General features: G+C 54.2%; 1 protein-coding gene and 1 long non-coding RNA gene across 2 annotated transcripts in view; both read left to right on the top strand.

Annotated features, from left to right (window-relative positions):
- grip1 (glutamate receptor interacting protein 1) overlaps window positions 1-21,512 on the top strand; it is a 126,240-nt gene that overhangs the window by 30,538 nt on the left and 74,190 nt on the right. The gene's annotated exons all lie outside the window — the stretch shown is intronic.
- Window positions 18,157-18,675, top strand: LOC118218783. Its single transcript, XR_004763548.1, has 2 exons — window positions 18,157-18,289; window positions 18,415-18,675. It is a non-coding gene; the product is annotated as an uncharacterized LOC118218783 (long non-coding RNA).

Raw genomic sequence — 21,512 nt, 5'->3', positions numbered from 1 at the left:
TTTGAGGTCATGGCTGTGTGTGTGTCTGTTTGAGGTCATGGCTGTGTGTGTGTGTGTCTGTTTGAGGTCATGGCTGTGTGTGTGTGTGTCTGTTTGAGGTCATGGCTGTGTGTGTTTCTGTTTGAGGTCATGGCTGTGTGTGTGTGTCTGTTTGAGGTCATGGCTGTGTGTGTGTCTGTTTGAGGTCATGGTTGTGTGTGTGTCTGTTTGGGGTCATGGTTGTGTGTGTCTGTTTGGGGTCATGGCTGTGTGTGTGTCTGTTTGGGGTCATGGCTATGTGTGTGTCTGTTTGAGGTCATGGTTATGTGTGTCTGTTTGGGGTCATGGTTGTGTGTGTGTCTGTTTGAGGTCATGGCTGTGTGTGTCTGTTTGAGGTCATGGTTTTGTGTGTGTGTCTGTTTGAGGTCATGGTTGTGTGTGTCTGTCTGTTTGAGGTCATGGTTGTGTGTGTGTCTGTCTGTTTGAGGTCATGGTTGTGTGTGTGTCTGTCTGTTTGAGGTCATGGTTGTGTGTGTGTGTGTCTGTTTGAGGTCATGGTTGTGTGTGTGTCTGTTTGAGGTCATGGTTGTGTGTGTGTGTCTGTTTGAGGTCATGGTTGTGTGTGTGTGTGTGTCTGTTTGAGGTCATGGTTGTGTGTGTGTCTGTTTGAGGTCATGGTTGTGTTTTGGGGATTAAGGCTGATTCCAGATCAGCAGTTGGAGATGTGAAGCTGTCTCTGTCCCCACGCAGACCTGTCGTAGGGAAGTGTACGCTTGCCCGTCTGAGGGAAATGGAGCGGTTTTTTAAATAAAGAACTGCAGAAGGGCTTGTGTAATTGTCTTGCACATTTTTAATGGAAGCTCTCGTTCTGTCCCTGAAAGAGATGGGATTTATGGCATATCTGTCTCAGAGCTGTCAGTCTCGGTGGTTGCTGCCAGCGTGTGATAAAATATGAAGACCGCAGCCTTGTGGGTAAATATGAAAAGACTCAGCCGGCTCTCTGGCCCCAGGCCTTTAAAGTGTGTGCACAGCTGCCACACACCGCCTCTGCTTCCTGATCTCATTCCTATTGCCACTGCGATGCTTAATGCACTGTGTGTGTGTGTGTGTGCGTTGGTGTGTGTGTGTGTGTCTGTGTGTGTGTGTGTGGTTGTGTGCGTGCATTGGTGTGTGTGTCTGTGTGGTTGTGGGTGTGTGTCTGTGTGTGTGCGTGTGTGTGTGTGTCTGTGTGGTTGTGGGTGTGTGTGTGTGTCTGTGTGTGTGTGCACGTGTGCGTGTGTGTGTGCATGCGTGGGTGTGTGTCTGTGTGTGTGTGTCTGTGTGCGTGTGGTTGTGTGTGTGTGTCTGTGTGTGTGTGGTTGTGTGCGTGCGTGTGTGTGTGTGTCTGCGTGTGTATCTGTGTGTGTGTGTGCGCGTGTGTGCGTGCGTGTGTGTGTGTGTGTGTGTTTGCATGTGTATCTGCGTGTGTGTGTCTGTGTGCGTCTGTGTGTGGTTGTGTGCGTGCGTGTCTGCGTGTGTATCTGCGTCTGTGTGTCTGTGTGTGTGCACGTGTGCGTGTGTGTGTGTGGTTGTGTGCGTGTGTGTGTGGTTGTGTGCTTGTGTGTGTGTCTGTGTGCGTGTGGTTGTGTGTGTGTGTACATGTATTGCAGTGAAAATGGAAAGCTGGGGCTGCAGATACTTGTGCCTGTCAGGTGTGACTGGTAGTAGATTTTCATCACATTTGCAGATGATTCAGAACCTGGGGCTTCAGCAAATAGCTTGAGATGTAGAGATCAGTCCAAGAAGATTTAATCACAGCCTGGAGACTGACATTCAGCAAAGCCAGTCTGCTGCTTTGGGAACCTGAACATTTCAGACAGGAGTATTTTAAAACAGGAGCGTGTTCAGTAGGAAACAGACTGGAGACCCTGTGTAGGGCTGAGGCACTGTGCTGGCCTATACTGGGTCTGAACGGCCACAGGATGCTGTGCCACACTGCTGCCACACAGTGCTCAGCCCACAGGGACAGTGCAGCTGTGCCACACTGATGCCACACAGTGCTCAGCCCACAGGGACAGTGCAGCTGTGCCACACTGCTGCCACACAGTGCTCAGCCCACAGGGACAGTGCAGCTGTGCCACACTGATGCCACACAGTGCTCAGCCCACAGGGACAGTGCAGCTGTGCCACACTGATGCCACACAGTGCTCAGCCCACAGGGACAGTGCAGCTGTGCCACACTGATGCCACACAGTGCTCAGCCCACAGGGACAGTGCAGCTGTGCCACACTGATGCCACACAGTGCTCAGCCCACAGGGACAGTGCAGCTGTGCCACACTGATGCCACACAGTGCTCAGCCCACAGGGACAGTGCAGCTGTGCCACACTGATGCCACACAGTGCTCAGCCCACAGGGACAGTGCAGCTGTGCCACACTGATGCCACACAGTGCTCAGCCCACAGGGACAGTGCAGCTGTGCCACACTGATGCCACACAGTGCTCAGCCCACAGGGACAGTGCAGCTGTGCCACACTGATGCCACACAGTGCTCAGCCCACAGGGACAGTGCAGCTGTGCCACACTGATGCCACACAGTGCTCAGCCCACAGGGACAGTGCAGCTGTGCCACACTGATGCCACACAGTGCTCAGCCCACAGGGACAGTGCAGCTGTGCCACACTGATGCCACACAGTGCTCAGCCCACAGGGACAGTGCCGCTGTGGGCACCTGCTCAGTCCAGCTTAAGCAGTGGTCCTACCTGGGAATCAGTCAACGGTGTCACACTGTACCCTCCTGAGCCACAGCACCCCCCCCCACAGTGCCCCCCAGGTGCACATAAAGCCAGGGGGTGCTGGTCGAGGGTCGGGGGGGGGGGGGAGTGACGGTCTTTCTCAGGCAGGTCTGGAAATGATTTTAACTTCACTTTATTAATCAAATGAAGCTGGTCATTTTCCATGAGGAATTTTCCCCATTTGTTTAATTGAGTTTTTAAATTTAATTTTCTGATCTTCAATGTCACCAAATTGAATGTAATTTTCTGCGAGGGAAGTGAACCCCAGGCCAGGGCTGCCTGTATGTTTTCGGATGCTCAGTCTCCCCTATAAATCCTTGCCGGGGGCTGGGACAGTCCACTGCCCCCTCCCCTCCCCGCACCATACCCCTCTGAGCCAGCCACCTGTCCCGTTCCTGCAGGTCCTGTGACTCCTGCTCATCCAGCAGCTTCCGGATTTTGGAGCACCTGCCCGCCCCCCCCCCCCCCCAGGGTTATTCAGAGTTGTGTTTTATTAAGGAAGTGGCTTCCAGTATCAGCTCATTGTCATGGCTCACAGCCCTGAACCAGGCCCACGTTGCCAGGACAACGTGATGGTGCAGCAATAAGGCCCTCTGATCAGGGATGCACTGCTGCCCTGGATGTCCTGCCTGTGGAAGGCTGCAGTTGCACAGAGCTCTCACTAGAGGGCGAGCTTGAGACAGAAAAGAGCTGTGATTGACAGGGGTCCCCAGTCTAATCCAGAAAGGGCTGGTGTGGGTGCAGGTGTTTGTTTCAGCCCAGCCCTGCAACACCTGATTCAGCTCATTAAATAATCGTGATCTTCAAGCAAGACCTTGATTTGTAGATTCAGGAGTCTTCGTGCTGGTCAATAACATGAACCCATCCTGGCCCTTTTCGGATGAGTCTGGACACCTCTAGACTGGAGGGTAGGCCGTGTGACTGGTCCTCTTGGGTTGTCTGCCACTGCAGTTGTGGAGGTCAGTCTCATTTCTTCTTCTTCTTTCATTCCCTTTTCAGAGAGAGAAGTTTTTTGAAGTTTTGGATAGAGCAGAAATATGCACAAAGTGTCCATTTTATTTCACAATGAACGGAGGGAAGATGGCACTGATGCCGTCTCTGCACTAAAGCAGTATCAGTGCCTGTTTAGAAGGCACTTCACTGCTCCTCAAAAGGTACTGATGCATGGCTGATTGTCTAGCCCCTAATGGACTTTACGTGAGCAGTTTAGTTTTTGAGCTTCAACACAACCTTCTTGTTTTGACATTTGTCAAAAGGCTGGTCATTCTGTTCGGTCAAAACCAATGTCACTGTGTGGGAGTTTAAATCTGTCATCACTTAAATCCTGCAAATCTCTGGATAAATCCAGCCGACCGGCTGAAGATTGCCTTTCTCCTGAGATTCAGAGTGAACGCACCGTGGATGTGACATTGAATTACAGTGTGCTGCGGGGTGGGCAGGACATTCATTCTGCATGGCTGTTATCAGGCTTATTATTGAGGCTTGGCTGTGACACAGATTGCTGTTGAGGTCTTTATTAGACTGCTGTCTGACTCACCATGGATACTTTTCCTAGCCTGGCCACCTTCACTTTCAGTTTTATCACTTCATCAGTCATCTGAAATGTCTCTTTCTGTTTCGTATAAACCTGTATAAATGTGGGTTTTTGAGAGAAGCACCTTGAAGTAAGTTTTATTTCTGAGCTTTGAGCTTTGGGATAAACAGACTGGAGATCAATTGATAAACTGTACAGCTTGAGCCTGGGACAGAGTTCCTCAGAAAGATCCTTCAGTTTAAGGAGAATTCCCGATATTTCCAGAAAATGCCTGTTTTACAGTTGGGAAAATTTGAATGTGTGGAGAGTGCTAGCACAGACGTTCCATCTACTGCCCAGGTAGTTCACTCCAGGTTCGTCGTGTACTCTATAAGTCGTGTACTCTATAAGTCGTGTACTCTATAAGTCGTGTACTCTATAAGTCGTGTACTCCATAAGTCGTGAACTAGGAGATTGAGGAGATTCTGGTTGGTAGCAGGCGGCTTTAGTGTCACGAACATTGCAAGGCCAGCTATGATGGCATTGCTTTAAATGGGATGGGGAATGGGGAGAAGTAATTGGGGTAAATAGCTGATAATAATGGCTTAAAAATACAGGACCATTTTGTATCTGAACATCTGGGCCTTCTCTTCCTGTGTCTAAATGGAGACAAATGTTATTATCAGCACAGGAGCTGGGTTTTCTCTGTTAAACAGGCTGTGATGGAGTGTGTGTCCTGTACACCTGCTAAAGCTGCAGTTAGCGAGTGTGTGAGTGTATGTGTGAGTGTGTGAGTGTGTGTGTGCGAGTGTATGTTCTGGAGGACTTGTTTGTAGTGTCTTCCTCAGTGAGTGTGTGAGTGTATGTTCTAGAGGACTTGTTTGTAGTGTCTTCCTCAGAGAGTGTGTGTGTGTGTATGTTCTGGAGGACTTGTTTGTAGTGTCTTCCTCAGTGAGTGTGTGAGTGTGTGTGTATGTTCTGGAGGACTTGTTTGTAGTGTCTTTCTCAGTGAGTGTGTGAGTGTGTGAGTATATGTTCTAGAGGACTTGTTTGTAGTGTCTTCCTCAGTGAGAGTGTGAGTATATGTTCTAGAGGACTTGTTTGTAGTGTCTTCCTCAGTGAGTGTGACTCAGTCGTGTCGCAGCACGTTTTCCCGCTCTTTTCGGGTCAATCCTCCAGGGGCCTTCTCTGTCCCTGACTCTGTAAACCTGCCTGCAGCAGACTGTAATTGTTCAATCTTTGCATTTCTGTCATATGTTTGGTAATTTTACATTTCCCCCACTAGAGGGAGCTGTAAATCAATTTTCAGAGGCTGCAGGTGAATTCTGCATGGAAGTCTATGGCCAAATGGCAACAGTAAGAGACTAATAATACTCCTGACCACCATTGATAGGCAGGTCTATATTAGATATGACTGCATATGACGCTTGTAAAGACTATGGCACAATAAGTGTAACATTTACTGCAGCTTCTAATCCTGCAGCTATTTTAACATAGCAGAGTAAGTACATGTGAATTTTAGAAGCCCCTGTTGTGGGGAAAGTCACAAAAACAATCTAAAATGATTTTAATTATACAGTGAATTAAAGAGTAATTTTGTTTAATTTGTGTTTAATTATGCACTGTTGTTATATGGCCCATAAAAGATTCCCTTCATTTTCTGCGTAATTTCCCATGTGTAATTCACAGCACAGTGTTGAGAACCAAGACTGTGGAACCTGAAGCATAATTAATTGTATGACCCGGCATTGCAAACATGATTTATGCAAACAGTATTAACCTCTGCTGGGCCTCGGGTTTGAGTATGTAATTTGCTTATGACCATTTCAGGTCATGTGACCCAGTGCCTGTGCCTCAGGGCTCAATCAGGAAGACGTGCAGGATTGTGTGTCTAAAAATCAAACCCAAAAATTTGAGCGTTGTTTGGGGTTTATTTTGGGTAATATTTTTGATAAAATTAATCCTCTTGGGGGCTGGTACCTGAAGGAAATGGAGTTCTAGCACACTGACAAATTAAAATATACAGGTGTAAATACAGGTGGATGTTTTTGCGGGAGAATCCATGTCCTGCTGTGCCCTGGGTTCGAATGCCTGTCCCGAGCTTTTCATTATTTTAACATCCTTAGTAATCCTTAATCTTCCGTTTCACACATCATTAGCTGCTGTGGCTCAGACTCGATGTGTCTGAGAACATTGGACATCATTTTAAGCTTGCCCACTCCTTTGCCCCGTCTTCCTGTTTCCGTAGAAACCCTCAGGAAACAGCGAATACCGAAATGGGACAACATGCTGCCTCGGAGCAGTGCATTGTGGGTAGCTGCTTGGTGAAACGCAGTTTCTGTAGATGAAGCGCCAGCTTCCATCACCCTCTAGACCAGCGCCCATAAAACCAGGAAACAAGATAAAACGCTTCAGCGCGTTCCTTCGTGAGCGTCACCGACCCGCGGGGCCCGCCAGCGTTTCGCCGTTCTTCTTCGCTAACGACTCAAACGACTCTGAGAATTTACCGCCGTCCTGAAGGAGGAGAATCGGTTGCTCGGAGACCAGGATAAACCCGCCAGCCATGGCTGATTTATCTGGCGAGCGCGGGCGTTTCTGATCGATGGAACCGCCGTACGACGCGGCCGCCGCGGTGTGTGTTACACTCTCAGCTAACGGAGAGACAACATGAGAAAAATCAGCCGAGTTTACACTGAGCTGTGCTGGCTGGACTCCGGCTGAGCCAGAGTCCCAGGGAGCTGGAGGGGGGGGCTTAGGTCACGTAGGGGAGAGACCACATACCAATGGGACATGCCCCCCCCACCCCCCCACATTCCAGCTCACTCCACTGACCCGGCACACCCCCCGCCCCTGCCCCCGGGTTATAAATACATCATTCACTCCCCACCACTCTCAGCACATATAAACATTCACAGAATTACTCTGCCCTGGCAAACAGCAGTCAGATAATCCCGCCACTTACACATGCTAAAATGGTGTCCCGCAGGACTGGGAACGTTCTGCAGTAATGTGAAGTTTGTTGCCCACTCCGTCTCCCCCTGCAGTGCTGTGTGCGTGTGTGAGGCACAGTGAGTGTGTGAGGTGCAGGGAGTGTGTGTGTGAGACTCAGTGAGTGTGTGTAGGTCTCGGTGAGTGTGTGTGAGTCTTAGTGTGTGTGTGTGTGTGTCTCAGTGAGTGTGTGTGAGTCTGTGTGCGTGCGTGAGACGCAGTGTGTGTGTGTGAGATGCAGGGCGTGTGTGTGAGATGCAGGGCGTGTGTGTGAGACGCAGTGTGTGTGTGTGAGTCTCAGTGAGTGTGTGTGACCCTGGGAGACGTGTGTGGCAGTGTGGCGCTGTGTGTACGCGGCAGTGGAGCTCATCTGTGTGAACAGCCAATCACAGCTGCAGTTACTGACCCGCTGTGCGCGTCTGATGTCAGAGAGCCCCCCCTTGGTCGCCTCCCTCCTGACCGCTGGTCTCACGCTGCTTAATCGCGTTCGCGCCGCTGGCGTCCGTGGAAACGGAGTTATTAACCGCTGCTCTGCGAGTCTTCTGCTTTTCCCCGCGACCCTGAACACTGAACACCGAGCCACCCTCACGAAGCAGGTCTGCGTCTGAACACCAAGCCACCCTCACGCAGCAGGTCTGCGCTCAACACCGAGCCACCCTCACAAAGCAGGTCTGCGTCTGAACACTGAACACCGAGCGACCCTCACGAAGCAGGTCTGCGTCTGAACACCGAGCCACCCTCACGAAGCAGGTCTGCGCTCAACACCGAGCGACCCTCACGAAGCAGGTCTGCGTCTGAACACCGAGCCACCCTCACGAAGCAGGTCTGCGTCTGAACACCGAGCGACCCTCACGAAGCAGGTCTGCGTCTGAACACTGAACACCGAGCGACCCTCACGCAGCAGGTCTGCGTCTGAACACCGAGCCACCCTCACGAAGCAGGTCTGCGTCTGAACACTGAACACCAAGCGACCCTCACGCAGCAGGTCTGCGTCTGAACACCGAGCGACCCTCACGAAGCAGGTCTGCGTCTGAACACCGAGCGACCCTCACGAAGCAGGTCTGCGTCTGAACACTGAACACCGAGCGACCCTCACGAAGCAGGTCTGCGTCTGAACACTGAACACCGAGCGACCCTCACGCAGCAGGTCTGCGTCTGAACACCGAGCCACCCTCACGAAGCAGGTCTGCGTCTGAACACTGAACACCAAGCGACCCTCACGCAGCAGGTCTGCGTCTGAACACCGAGCGACCCTCACGAAGCAGGTCTGCGTCTGAACACCGAGCGACCCTCACGAAGCAGGTCTGCGTCTGAACACTGAACACCGAGCGACCCTCACGAAGCAGGTCTGCGTCTGAACACTGAACACCGATCGACCCTCACGAAGCAGGTCTGCGTCTGAACACTGAACACCGAGCGACCCTCACGAAGCAGGTCTGCGTCTGAACACCGAGCCACCCTCACGAAGCAGGTCTGCGCTCAACACCGAGCTGTTGCACTTCATGTACAACTACATTTCTGATGAGCAACACGCAAGGCCTGCTTTCCCAATCTGCCATCTATGGCTCTCTCTCTTTCCCTCTCTTTCTGCACTGTAACACTATATCTGTGGGAATAACTGAATTGATTTGGACATCTCTGTAGGGATGTCTGTACAGGGAGGGGGTTAGGGGAATGATTTTGGGTCAGTGAATCACGGTGTCCAAGCTCATCAGTGTCCTCCTTTACGTGGTGTTGGGTAACGCTCATGAGGAACTGGAACAGCCTCGTTCCAAAGGGACTGAACCCCAGGGATGAGGAAACTGCCTGTGACTGCTCTCTGAGCCAGAATGGCCTCCGCCTGTGATTGCTCTCTGAGCCAGAATGGCCTCTTAAAGCAGTGGCCTGCACACGTCCCGTGTGGACAGCGCCTTCATTAATCTCCTTTACTCTCCCGCTCACATCGTCACTCCGGCCCAAATGGACGGCGCTAGACCCCGCTGCTGACGTGTACGCGGTCCGTGTTCCAGCTGGATCCCAGCCCAGATGGCCTGGAGTTCCTGCTGGACAGGGACGTGGGCCTAAGGAGACAGAGACGGGCCTAAGGAGACAGAGACAGGCTTAAGGAGACAGAGACAGGCCTAAGGAGACAGAGGCGGGCCTAAGGAGACAGAGACCTGGGCCCTGCAATCCAGGGTTCGAGCTGCTGAGGTGCTGATGGCTCATTTAAGAGCTGCATGCTGAGGCTGGAAGTGTGAAGGCGTGAGTAACCTGTAATGATGAACATCACATGAATATATTCAAAGAAGCGTGGCACCGGAAACTAAAAATACCACATGCCATTTTAAAACCGGAGGTCAGCTTATCTGAGTAACGATGATGGGTGTAATCTGCAGATCTGCTGATTGGACGGTTTCCTTGTTTCCGTTGTAGAAACTGTGGAATGCAGCGTCCTGCTCACACACATGGTCTGGGCTCCGGCGCAGAATGTGCTCCATAATGTCCGCTACACAGCTCGTTAAACCCATCTTTCCCCGCTATGACGATTAACCCTGAACTCCGGAGAACGTCCCACAATTCCCGGCGTTAATGGCGTGGTGGAATACGGCGCTAACCGCGGCGTGAGCTGAGCCCGGGTCTCCGGGCGAGCGAGTTCCCCTCGCCCCCCCGTCCTCTTTAAAAGGCCACAGACTGTGCCACCGGCCGGTGCTGGAAGCCCCCCCCTCACTGGTAGCGGGTTTGGTGTAAATTGCACACGCAGCACAGCTCAGGGCGGATGTGCTTAATGTGGCGTGGGCCTGCAGCTGTTCTGGGGACGGGGAAAGGGGCGGGAGGGACGCGGGTTTCGGGGTTAGCTGAGGTGCGGCAGAAGGCCCTGCTGTTTGTGTGGCGTTTTAGTCAGCCGCTCACTCGTGCGTACGTTAGGTACCTGTGTACCTGCTTACCTGCGTACAGGAAACTGGCTGATGTGCGGTTTCCTGTACACCTGGCCGTGGCTCTCTTGCAGTACCTAGAATTTACCGGCAGAATCGCTGAGTGAGCAGCTCCTCTTCACCCACACGCAGAGAACTGATCGTCCCGAACAGCGGCAGCCCATAATAAGCCCATCAGCTTGGTCGTTAGGTGCCTCTGAGCAGCCTGGCCTGATAAACAAACATTTGTGCATCTGATCACCCGCGTCTGATCACCCGCGTCTGATCACCCGCATCTGATCACCCGCGTCCTCCCCAAAACCCGCCAGCCGTCCCGTCCCGCTGACCGCTGATTTTCTCTAATCGCTCGTCTGCTTAAGAGGCGAACGGCGCTGGTGTGAGCCCTGCCGCTCCGCTGTGCGAGCCCTGCCGCTCCGCTGTGAGCCCTGCCGCTCCGCTGTGTGATCCCTGCCGCTCCGCTGTGCGAGCCCTGCCGCTCCGCTGTGAGCCCTGCCGCTCCGCTGTGAGCCCTGCCGCTCCGCTGTGCGAGCCCTGCCGCTCCGCTGTGCGAGCCCTGCCGCTCCGCTGTGAGCCCTGCCGCTCCGCTGTGTGAGCCCTGCCGCTCCGCTGTGTGAGCCCTGCCGCTCCGCTGTGTCAGCCCTGCCGCTCCGCTGTGTCAGCCCTGCCGCTCCGCTGTGTGAGCCCTGCCGCTCCGCTGTGTGAGCCCTGCCGCTCCGCTGTGTGAGCCCTGCCGCTCCGCTGTGTGAGCCCTGCCGCTCCGCTGTGAGCCCTGCCGCTCCGCTGTGAGCCCTGCCGCTCCGCTGTGCGAGCCCTGCCGCTCCGCTGTGCGAGCCCTGCCGCTCCGCTGTGTGAGCCCTGCCGCTCCGCTGTGTGAGCCCTGCCGCTCCGCTGTGAGCCCTGCCGCTCCGCTGTGTGAGCCCTGCCGCTCCGCTGTGTGAGCCCTGCCGCTCCGCTGTGAGCCCTGCCGCTCCGCTGTGTGAGCCCTGCCGCTCCGCTGTGTGAGCCCTGCCGCTCCGCTGTGTGAGCCCTGCCGCTCCGCTGTGAGCCCTGCCGCTCCGCTGTGAGCCCTGCCGCTCCGCTGTGCGAGCCCTGCCGCTCCGCTGTGCGAGCCCTGCCGCTCCGCTGTGTGATCGCTCGTTTGTTGACAGGACAGTTTCGTTTGCTGCGTTTATGTGTGCTGGACAGAGCAGTGTTGGTGGGGTTGTGTGTGCTAGGCAGCGTTGGTGGGGTTGTGTGTGCTAAGCAGTGTTGGTGGGGTTGTGTGTGCTAGGCAGCGTTGGTGGGGTTGTGTGTGCTAGGCAGCGTTGGTGGGGGTTGTGTGTGCTAGGCAGCGTTGGTGGGGTTGTGTGTGCTAGGCAGCGTTGGTGGGGTTGTGTGTGCTAGGCAGCGTTGGTGGGGTTGTGTGTGCTAGGCAGCGTTGGTGGGGTTGTGTGTGCTAGGCAGCGTTGGTGGGGTTGTGTGTGCTAGGCAGCGTTGGTGGGGTTGTGTGTGCTAGGCAGCGTTGGTGGGGTTGTGTGTGCTAGGCAGCGTTGGTGGGGTTGTGTGTGCTAGGCAGCGTTGGTGGGGTTGTGTGTGCTAGGCAGCGTTGGTGGGGTTGTGTTGAGGGAGACTGAAGCAGCAGTAGCGCCATTCTGCAGTCTCGCACAGGACTCACATTGATTTATTTCTGCTGGCGTTTGGGACTGTGGGAAGCGTAGCGCTGTAGCGTTTGGGACTGTGGGAAGCGTAGCGCTGTAGCGTTTGGGACTGTGGGAAGCGTAGCGCTGTAGTGTTTGGGACTGTGGGAAGCGTAGCGCTGTAGTGTTTGGGACTGTGGGAAGTGTAGCGCTGTAGCGCTGTAGCGTTTGGGACTGTGGGAAGCGTAGCGCTGTAGCGTTTGGGACTGTGGGAAGTGTAGCGCTGTAGCGTTTGGGACTGTGGGAAGCGTAGCGCTGTAGCGTTTGGGACTGTGGGAAGCGTAGCGCTGTAGCGTTTGGGACTGTGGGAAGCGTAGCGCTGTAGCGTTTGGGACTGTGGGAAGCGTAGCGCTGTAGCGTTTGGGACTGTGGGAAGCGTAGCGCTGTAGCACTGTAGCATTTGGGACTGTGGGAAGCGTAGCGCTGTAGCGCTGTAGCGTTTGGGACTGTGGGAAGCGTAGCGCTGTAGCGTTTGGGACTGTGGGGAAGTGTAGCGCTGTAGCGTTTGGGACTGTGGGAAGTGTAGCGCGTAGCGTTTGGGACTGTGGGAAGCGTAGCGCTGTAGCGTTTGGGACTGTGGGAAGCGTAGCGCTGTAGTGTTTGGGACTGTGGGAAGTGTAGCGCTGTAGCGTTTGGGACTGTGGGAAGCGTAGCGCTGTAGCGTTTGGGACTGTGGGAAGCGTAGCGCTGTAGCGTTTGGGACTGTGGGAAGCGTAGCGCTGTAGCGTTTGGGACTGTGGGAAGCGTAGCGCTGTAGCGCTGTAGCGTTTGGGACTGTGGGAAGCGTAGCGCTGTAGCGTTTGGGACTGTGGGAAGCGTAGCGCTGTAGCGCTGTAGCGTTTGGGACTGTGGGAAGCGTAGCGCTGTAGCGTTTGGGACTGTGGGAAGCGTAGCGCTGTAGCGTTTGGGACTGTGGGAAGCGTAGCGCTGTAGTGTTTGGGACTGTGGGAAGTGTAGCGCTGTAGCGTTTGGGACTGTGGGAAGCGTAGCGCTGTAGCGTTTGGGACTGTGGGAAGCGTAGCGCTGTAGCGCTGTAGCGTTTGGGACTGTGGGAAGCGTAGCGCTGTAGCGTTTGGGACTGTGGGAAGCGTAGCGCTGTAGCGTTTGGGACTGTGGGAAGCGTAGCGCTGTAGCGTTTGGGACTGTGGGAAGCGTAGCGCTGTAGCGTTTGGGACTGTGGGAAGCGTAGCGCTGTAGCGTTTGGGACTGTGGGAAGCGTAGCGCTGTAGCGTTTGGGACTGTGGGAAGCGTAGCGCTGTAGTGTTTGGGACTGTGGGAAGCGTAGCGCTGTAGCGTTTGGGACTGTGGGAAGTGTAGCGCTGTAGCGTTTGGGACTGTGGGAAGCGTAGCGCTGTAGCGCTGTAGTGTTTGGGACTGTGGGAAGCGTAGCGCTGTAGCGTTTGGGACTGTGGGAAGCGTAGCGCTGTAGCGTTTGGGACTGTGGGAAGTGTAGCGCTGTAGCGTTTGGGACTGTGGGAAGTGTAGCGCTGTAGCGTTTGGGACTGTGGGAAGTGTAGCGCTGTAGCGTTTGGGACTGTGGGAAGCGTAGCGCTGTAGCGTTTGGGACTGTGGGAAGTGTAGCGCTGTAGCGTTTGGGACTGTGGGAAGCGTAGCGCTGTAGCGTTTGGGACTGTGGGAAGCGTAGCGCTGTAGCGTTTGGGACTGTGGGAAGCGTAGCGCTGTAGCGTTTGGGACTGTGGGAAGTGTAGCGCTGTAGCGTTTGGGACTGTGGGAAGCGTAGCGCTGTAGCGTTTTGGGGACTGTGGGAAGCGTAGCGCTGTAGCGCTGTAGCGTTTGGGACTGTGGGAAGCGTAGCGCTGTAGCCGTTTTGGGACTGTGGGGAAGTGTAGCGCTGTAGCGTTTGGGGACTGGGGAAGTGTAGCGCTGTAGCGTTTGGACTGTGGGAAGTGTAGCGCTGTAGCGTTTGGGACTGTGGGAAGCTGTAGCGCTGTAGCGTTTGGACTGTGGAAGTGTAGAGCTTGTAGCGTTTGGGACTGTGGGAAGCGTAGCGCTGTAGTCGTTTGGGACTGTGGGAAGCGTAGCGCTGTAGCGTTTTGGGGACGTGTGGGAAGCGTAGCTGCTGTAGCGTTGGGACTGTGGGAAGCTGTAGCGCTGTAGCGTTTGGGACTGTGGGAAGCGTAGCGCTTTAGCGTTTGGGACTGTGGGAAGCGTAGCGCTGTAGTGTTTGGACTGTGGGAAGTGTAGCGCTGTAGCGTTTGGGACGTGGGAAGCGTAGCGCTTGTAGCGTTTGGGACTGTGGGAAGCGTAGCGCTGTAGTGTTTGGGACTGTGGGAAGCGTAGCGCTGTAGCGTTTGGGACTGTGGGAAGCGTAGCGCTGTAGCGTTTGGGACTGTGGGAAGTGTAGCGCTGTAGCGTTTGGGACTGTGGGAAGCGTAGCGCTGTAGCGCTGTAGCGTTTGGGACTGTGGGAAGCGTAGCGCTGTAGTGTTTGGGACTGTGGGAAGTGTAGCGCTGTAGCGTTTGGGACCTGTGGGAAGTGTAGCGCTGTAGCGTTTGGGACTGTGGGAAGTGTAGCGCTGTAGCGTTTGGGACTGTGGGAAGTGTAGCGCTGTAGCGTTTGGGACTGTGGGAAGCGTAGCGCTGTAGTGTTTGGGACTGTGGGAAGCGTAGCGCTGTAGCGTTTGGGACTGTGGGAAGCGTAGCGCTGTAGCGTTTGGGACTGTGGGAAGTGTAGCGCTGTAGCGTTTGGGACTGTGGGAAGCGTAGCGCTGTAGCGCTGTAGCGTTTGGGACTGTGGGAAGTGTAGCGCTGTAGCGTTTGGGACTGTGGGAAGCGTAGCGCTGTAGTGTTTGGGACTGTGGGAAGCGTAGCGCTGTAGCGTTTGGGACTGTGGGAAGCGTAGCGCTGTAGTGTTTGGGACTGTGGGAAGCGTAGCGCTGTAGCGCTGTAGCGTTTTGGACTGTGGGAAGCGTAGCGCTGTAGCGTTTGGGACTGTGGGAAGTGTAGCGCTGTAGTGTTTGGGACTGTGGGAAGTGTAGCGCTGTAGCGTTTGGGACTGTGGGAAGCGTAGCGCTGTAGTGTTTGGGACTGTGGGAAGTGTAGCGCTGTAGCGTTTGGGACTGTGGGAAGCGTAGCGCTGTAGCGTTTGGGACTGTGGGAAGTGTAGCGCTGTAGTGTTTGGGACTGTGGGAAGCGTAGCGCTGTAGCGTTTGGGACTGTGGGAAGCGTAGCGCTGTAGTGTTTGGGACTGTGGGAAGTGTAGCGCTGTAGCGTTTGGGACTGTGGGAAGCGTAGCGCTGTAGTGTTTGGGACTGTGGGAAGCGTAGCGCTGTAGCGTTTGGGACTGTGGGAAGTATAGCGCTGTAGCGTTTGGGACTGTGGGAAGCGTAGCGCTGTAGCGTTTGGGACTGTGGGAAGCGTAGCGCTGTAGCGTTTGGGACTGTGGGAAGCGTAGCGCTGTAGCGTTTGGGACTGTGGGAAGCGTAGCGCTGTAGTGTTTGGGACTGTGGGAAGCGTAGCGCTGTAGCGTTTGGGACTGTGGGAAGTGTAGCGCTGTAGCGTTTGGGACTGTGGGAAGCGTAGCGCTGTAGCGCTGTAGTGTTTGGGACTGTGGGAAGCGTAGCGCTGTAGCGTTTGGGACTGTGGGAAGCGTAGCGCTGTAGCGTTTGGGACTGTGGGAAGTGTAGCGCTGTAGCGTTTGGGACTGTGGGAAGTGTAGCGCTGTAGCGTTTGGGACTGTGGGAAGTGTAGCGCTGTAGCGTTTGGGACTGTGGGAAGCGTAGCGCTGTAGCGTTTGGGACTGTGGGAAGTGTAGCGCTGTAGCGTTTGGGACTGTGGGAAGCGTAGCGCTGTAGCGTTTGGGACTGTGGGAAGCGTAGCGCTGTAGCGTTTGGGACTGTGGGAAGCGTAGCGCTGTAGCGTTTGGGACTGTGGGAAGTGTAGCGCTGTAGCGTTTGGGACTGTGGGAAGCGTAGCGCTGTAGCGTTTGGGACTGTGGGAAGCGTAGCGCTGTAGCGCTGTAGCGTTTGGGACTGTGGGAAGCGTAGCGCTGTAGCGTTTGGGACTGTGGGAAGTTGTAGCGCTGTAGCGTTTGGGACTGTGGAAGTGTAGCGCTGTAGAGTTTGGGACTGTGGGAAGTGTAGCGCTGTAGCGTTTGGGACTGTGGGAAGCGTAGCGCTGTAGCGTTTGGGACTGTGGGAAGTGTAGCGCTGTAGCGTTTGGGACTGTGGGAAGCGTAGCGCTGTAGCGATTTGGACTGTGGGAAGCGTAGCGCTGTAGCGTTTGGGACTGTGGGAAGCGTAGCGCTGTAGCGTTTGGGACTGTGGGAAGCGTAGCGCTGTAGCGTTTGGGACTGTGGGAAGCGTAGCGCTGTAGCGTTTGGGACTGTGGGAAGCGTAGCGCTGTAGTGTTTGGGACTGTGGGAAGTGTAGCGCTGTAGCGTTTGGGACTGTGGGAAGCGTAGCGCTGTAGCGTTTGGGACTGTGGGAAGCGTAGCGCTGTAGTGTTTGGGACTGTGGGAAGCGTAGCGCTGTAGCGTTTGGGACTGTGGGAAGCGTAGCGCTGTAGCGTTTGGGACTGTGGGAAGTGTAGCGCTGTAGCGTTTGGACTGTGGGAAGCGTAGCGCTGTAGCGCTGTAGCGTTTGGGACTGTGGGAAGCGTAGCGCTGTAGTGTTTGGGACTGTGGGAAGTGTAGCGCTGTAGCGTTTGGGACTGTGGGAAGTGTAGCGCTGTAGCGTTTGGGACTGTGGGAAGTGTAGCGCTGTAGCGTTTGGGACTGTGGGAAGTGTAGCGCTGTAGCGTTTGGGACTGTGGGAAGCGTAGCGCTGTAGTGTTTGGGACTGTGGGAAGCGTAGCGCTGTAGCGTTTGGGACTGTGGGAAGCGTAGCGCTGTAGCGTTTGGGACTGTGGGAAGTGTAGCGCTGTAGCGTTTGGGACTGTGGGAAGCGTAGCGCTGTAGCGCTGTAGCGTTTGGGACTGTGGGAAGTGTAGCGCTGTAGCGTTTGGGACTGTGGGAAGCGTAGCGCTGTAGTGTTTGGGACTGTGGGAAGCGTAGCGCTGTAGCGTTTGGGACTGTGGGAAGCGTAGCGCTGTAGTGTTTGGGACTGTGGGAAGCGTAGCGCTGTAGCGCTGTAGCGTTTGGGACTGTGGGAAGCGTAGCGCTGTAGCGTTTGGGACTGTGGGAAGTGTAGCGCTGTAGCGTTTGGGACTGTGGGAAGTGTAGCGCTGTAGCGTTTGGGACTGTGGGAAGCGTAGCGCTGTAGTGTTTGGGACTGTGGGAAGTGTAGCGCTGTAGCGTTTGGGACTGTGGGAAGCGTAGCGCTGTAGCGTTTGGGACTGTGGGAAGCGTAGCGCTGTAGCGTTTGGGACTGTGGGAAGCGTAGCGCTGTAGCGTTTGGGACTGTGGGAAGTGTAGCGCTGTAGCGTTTGGGACTGTGGGAAGCGTAGCGCTGTAGCGTTTGGGACTGTGGGAAGCGTAGCGCTGTAGTGTTTGGGACTGTGGGAAGTGTAGCGCTGTAGCGTTTGGGACTGTGGGAAGCGTAGCGCTGTAGTGTTTGGGACTGTGGGAAGCGTAGCGCTGTAGCGTTTGGGACTGTGGGAAGTATAGCGCTGTAGCGTTTGGGACTGTGGGAAGCGTAGCGCTGTAGCGTTTCGGACTGTGGGAAGTGTAGCGCTGTAGTGTTTGGGACTGTGGGAAGCGTAGCGCTGTAGCGTTTGGGACTGTGGGAAGTGTAGCGCTGTAGCGTTTGGGACTGTGGGAAGCGTAGCGCTGTAGCGTTTGGGACTGTGGGAAGTGTAGCGCTGTAGCGTTTGGGACTGTGGGAAGCGTAGCGCTGTAGCGTTTGGGACTGTGGGAAGCGTAGCGCTGTAGCGTTTGGGACTGTGGGAAGCGTAGCGCTGTAGCCCCAGAGCCGGCCGCCACCTGTCTGTGCAGGCCTTTAATTTGAGGTTAGACGGGGTAATTAAGGCCTTAACACCGTCTGCTGCTCCCAGCCCTGGGTCAGGGCCTTTTCATTAGCATCAGGAGGCCGGTGTTGGAGATTAGCAGCAGGGAAACTCCTGAGCACTTAGCATTCCACTCCTGTTTGTGCTCCTGTGAGACATTCACTCTGTGCTCCTGCTGATGTCAGAGGTGAAAGGCCGTGACCTTTGACCTGGCGAGCTGTGCAGAGCGCTTTTGGCCACACCTGTCCCGTTTCAGTGCGTGCACGCTCAGCAGAGAGGTCCTCCCTCAGATTCACCGTTTCGCCGAACGGGATGGGGGTCACAGCCATTCCTTTCCCCAACAGGTTGCCATGTCGATAGAGAATCCCCAGAGACCTGCGGCGTGTGGCGCCTGGATGAACAGGTGATTTATTATGGGCTAATCATCTCAATAACGAGAATGAAATGCCTGGAATGATCATGTTCTCAAGCCTCGTAGTGATAACGGCTGATCAGAGCGCTCAGTGCCCGCTCTTGATTGGTGCATCTGTTCCCTCTTGGCTGAGGTAGGCGGAGCTCCAGGGGTGTAGTTTTGTTATAAATCACGTGTGGATTTACTGTTGCTACCCCCATGTTAATGGCTATAGCACCTTAACAGGAGGAGAGCGTCTCTCCTGATCTGCTTTCACAGCCCATCGGCTTCATCACACATCGCTTCACGAGTCCAGGCTGCTCCATCGGAAACGACTCGCGGTTCGGTGAGGAGACGCAGTGTGTGGCGGGGAGTCGGTCCTTCTGCCGTCCCGGTGAGAACCCGTCGGACCACCGTCGGGGAGCGGAGGAATGTCAGGAATTCCGCGTTTCCTCTCAGAAATGCGCTTTACAAGTTTCAGCCGAGACGCTTTTGCAGTTGTGGGGGCGGGAGGCGAAATAAAGAGCAGTTTATCGCCTGTCTCCTTCTCCAGCGCTTCCTTTATCACGCATTCCAAGGATGATGGTCCCTACCCATAATTCATCTTGTCCAGTTGGATCAATGCCTCCAGAACCTTAACAGGAGCAAATTGGTTGTTTTGAGTGTTGTGATGTTCTAAGTGTGGGGTGATGGGTAATGCCCGGAGACAACGGGGACAGAGGCTGGCTCCTCCAGAGCTCAGCCATCTTCTGACCTCATCAGAAAGCGAAATTAAAATAACTTGCCGTGCTGCTCTTAGTGTTGCATAGTAACAACACATCATGTCTGACCTTATTTAAAGGAAAAAACTAAAGATGTTTTATAATTGGCAGAAACATATTTACTCCAATTCGGTATTCATTTGAGTATTTGAGTGTATTCATGGTATTCAAGTGAAATATTTTTTTTATTTGTACCTGAGCATTGAGCCGGCAGCTTGTGACACGCTGAGCGTTTAGCGATCGCTGTGGTGTGCGTGAACACGCCAGGACTTCCCCCCGTCCCAGGACGAGACGGGGGTGTCCTCTGGGGCGGGACAGGTGTGAACCGGCTGGGCTCTGATTGGCTGAGTTGGGGACTCTTCCCAGCTGCAATTAAAAAGAGCGTTAAGTCCCCCAGAGGGGGTCAGGGGTCACTCGCAGGGTCAGGGGTCACTCGCGGGGTCAGAGGGCAGCGATGGCCACCGGTCATCTGAGATGTCAGTGCTCAGACTTCCTCATTTAGCCTGCTGCAGAGACCCTCCCACAAGCAGCCCTCTGATCTTTCACAGAACAGGGAGAGCTGCACTCATCTTTCACAGAACAGGGAGAGCTGCCCTCTGATCTTTCACAGAACAGGGAGAGCTGCCCTCTGATCTTTCACAGAACAGGGAGAGCTGCCCTCTGATCTTTCACAGAACAGGGAGAGCTGCCCTTCTGACTGGTCCTGCAGTTATTCAGTCAGAGTAGGACTAGAGTAGCCTCTGAAACTGTCCCTTTCCCCAATTTTTTTTTTAACATTTTATTTGCATCTCATATTTGGGGCAAAAAACCCTGTTTGTCTCGTCCCTGCTCTGTTCTCCTGCCGCAGGACCGCCAGTTACGGGCTGAGGCACAGAAATAATCCAGCTCTTCCCTAATGTGGATATCCTTAAGCACTTGTGAACATTTTTATGCAGAAGCCAAGCTGTGTTCCTTTGGCCTATATCTCCTTTCAGTTTGTGGAGCCATGCGTGCAAACATAATCCAAACACATTATATAATATTTTCTATGCGCAGTAATTCTGACTGGTGCATTAGCTGGGGCAGATGAATGGATGAAATAAACTGACTGCAGGGTTGATCTAAACTGACGTCCCTTCGTAGCAGTGGGCTCTGAGCCAGCCTATTCATCCTTCAGACTGCGCTACATTAAACAGGCCTGCAATGGGGGTGGGGCCATCGATGATGTAATCACCGGGGGGAGGGGTGTAGAATCTCACGTCTTAGCCAGAACATCTGGCTGTACTCACAGGTGCATCAGGTAAATGATGACTTCAAGACCATTTAGGTCAAAACATGAACGGGTGCTGAAGTCTGAAGTGGAAAAAGCATTTTAAAATGCTGAGGTCTTAGTTTATAAACACAATGAAGCACTGCACCATGGGATTGCGGGCTTCAGAGTTGTGGGTTTAACTGTCACTGATCTGATTCATAATACATGAGCACTTATCGATGACGGTGAGTACCACAGTGCAGTAAGGCAGAAACCCCAGTGACTGGTGTTTCTTTTAAGGAGCGCTTTTCTCCGAGCGGACTGGCCTGTTTTGTGTAAAAGGGAGAGAGCCACTTCTCCCCCCCTCCCCCTCATGAGGCTGTTTCCTGGGGCGCTTAGTGGTTAGGGGCTTAAGTGTGTTTTGCTGACCAGCGGAGCATGATTTGGCCCTCGTGGTGTAGGTGTGTATTCGTTACTGAGTGGTCCAGAGAGACAGGTAGTGTAGTACAGGTTTTAGGGACTGTGTAGCTGTACCTCTACCTCACGACTCAAAAACCATCTTTGAAGGACTCCATGGTGAATGACTGAGTGAGAGAGAGAGAGATAAGGGACCGTCCGACAGTTCCTCACTCATGCGTGAAATGAAGAGAGAGGGTGTGGCACGATTGAGCCGTAAATCCTCTCTGTTTGGCTTCCCAGTCAGGCGCACACGGACACACACCTCACACACACACCACACACCTCACACACACCTCACACACACACCACACACACACCTCACACACACACACACACACGGACACACACACACACACACACACACACCTCACACACACACACCTCACACACACCTCACACACACACACACACACACACACACACACACACCTCACACACACCTCACACACACCTCACACACACACACCTCACACACACCTCACACACACCTCACACACACACACACACACACACACACACACACCTCACACACACACACACACACACACACACACACACCTCACACACACACACACACATACCTCACACACACACACACCTCACACACACCTCACACACACACACACACACACACACACACACACACACACACACACACACCACACACACACACACACCTCACACACACCTCACACACACACACACACACACACACCTCACACACACACACACTCACACACCTCACACACACAGATTTACACACTGTTTGTGTATCCTCTGGAGGAAAAGCAAGCGCTCTGCTTCCCTGTAACTGTGCTTTAAATTTCAGTAGCACTGGCATAGCGATGGAAAGGAGAGAAGTGAAGACCCCTTTAGAACAAACGTGAGATTAGTCTGCGTTTACACTACGACCTGGCCGTCCATCA

This window comes from Anguilla anguilla, chromosome 19 (genome assembly GCF_013347855.1).
Source record: "Anguilla anguilla isolate fAngAng1 chromosome 19, fAngAng1.pri, whole genome shotgun sequence".
Lineage (NCBI taxonomy): Eukaryota > Metazoa > Chordata > Actinopteri > Anguilliformes > Anguillidae > Anguilla > Anguilla anguilla.
This window is presented reverse-complemented; position numbering and strand designations above follow the sequence as displayed.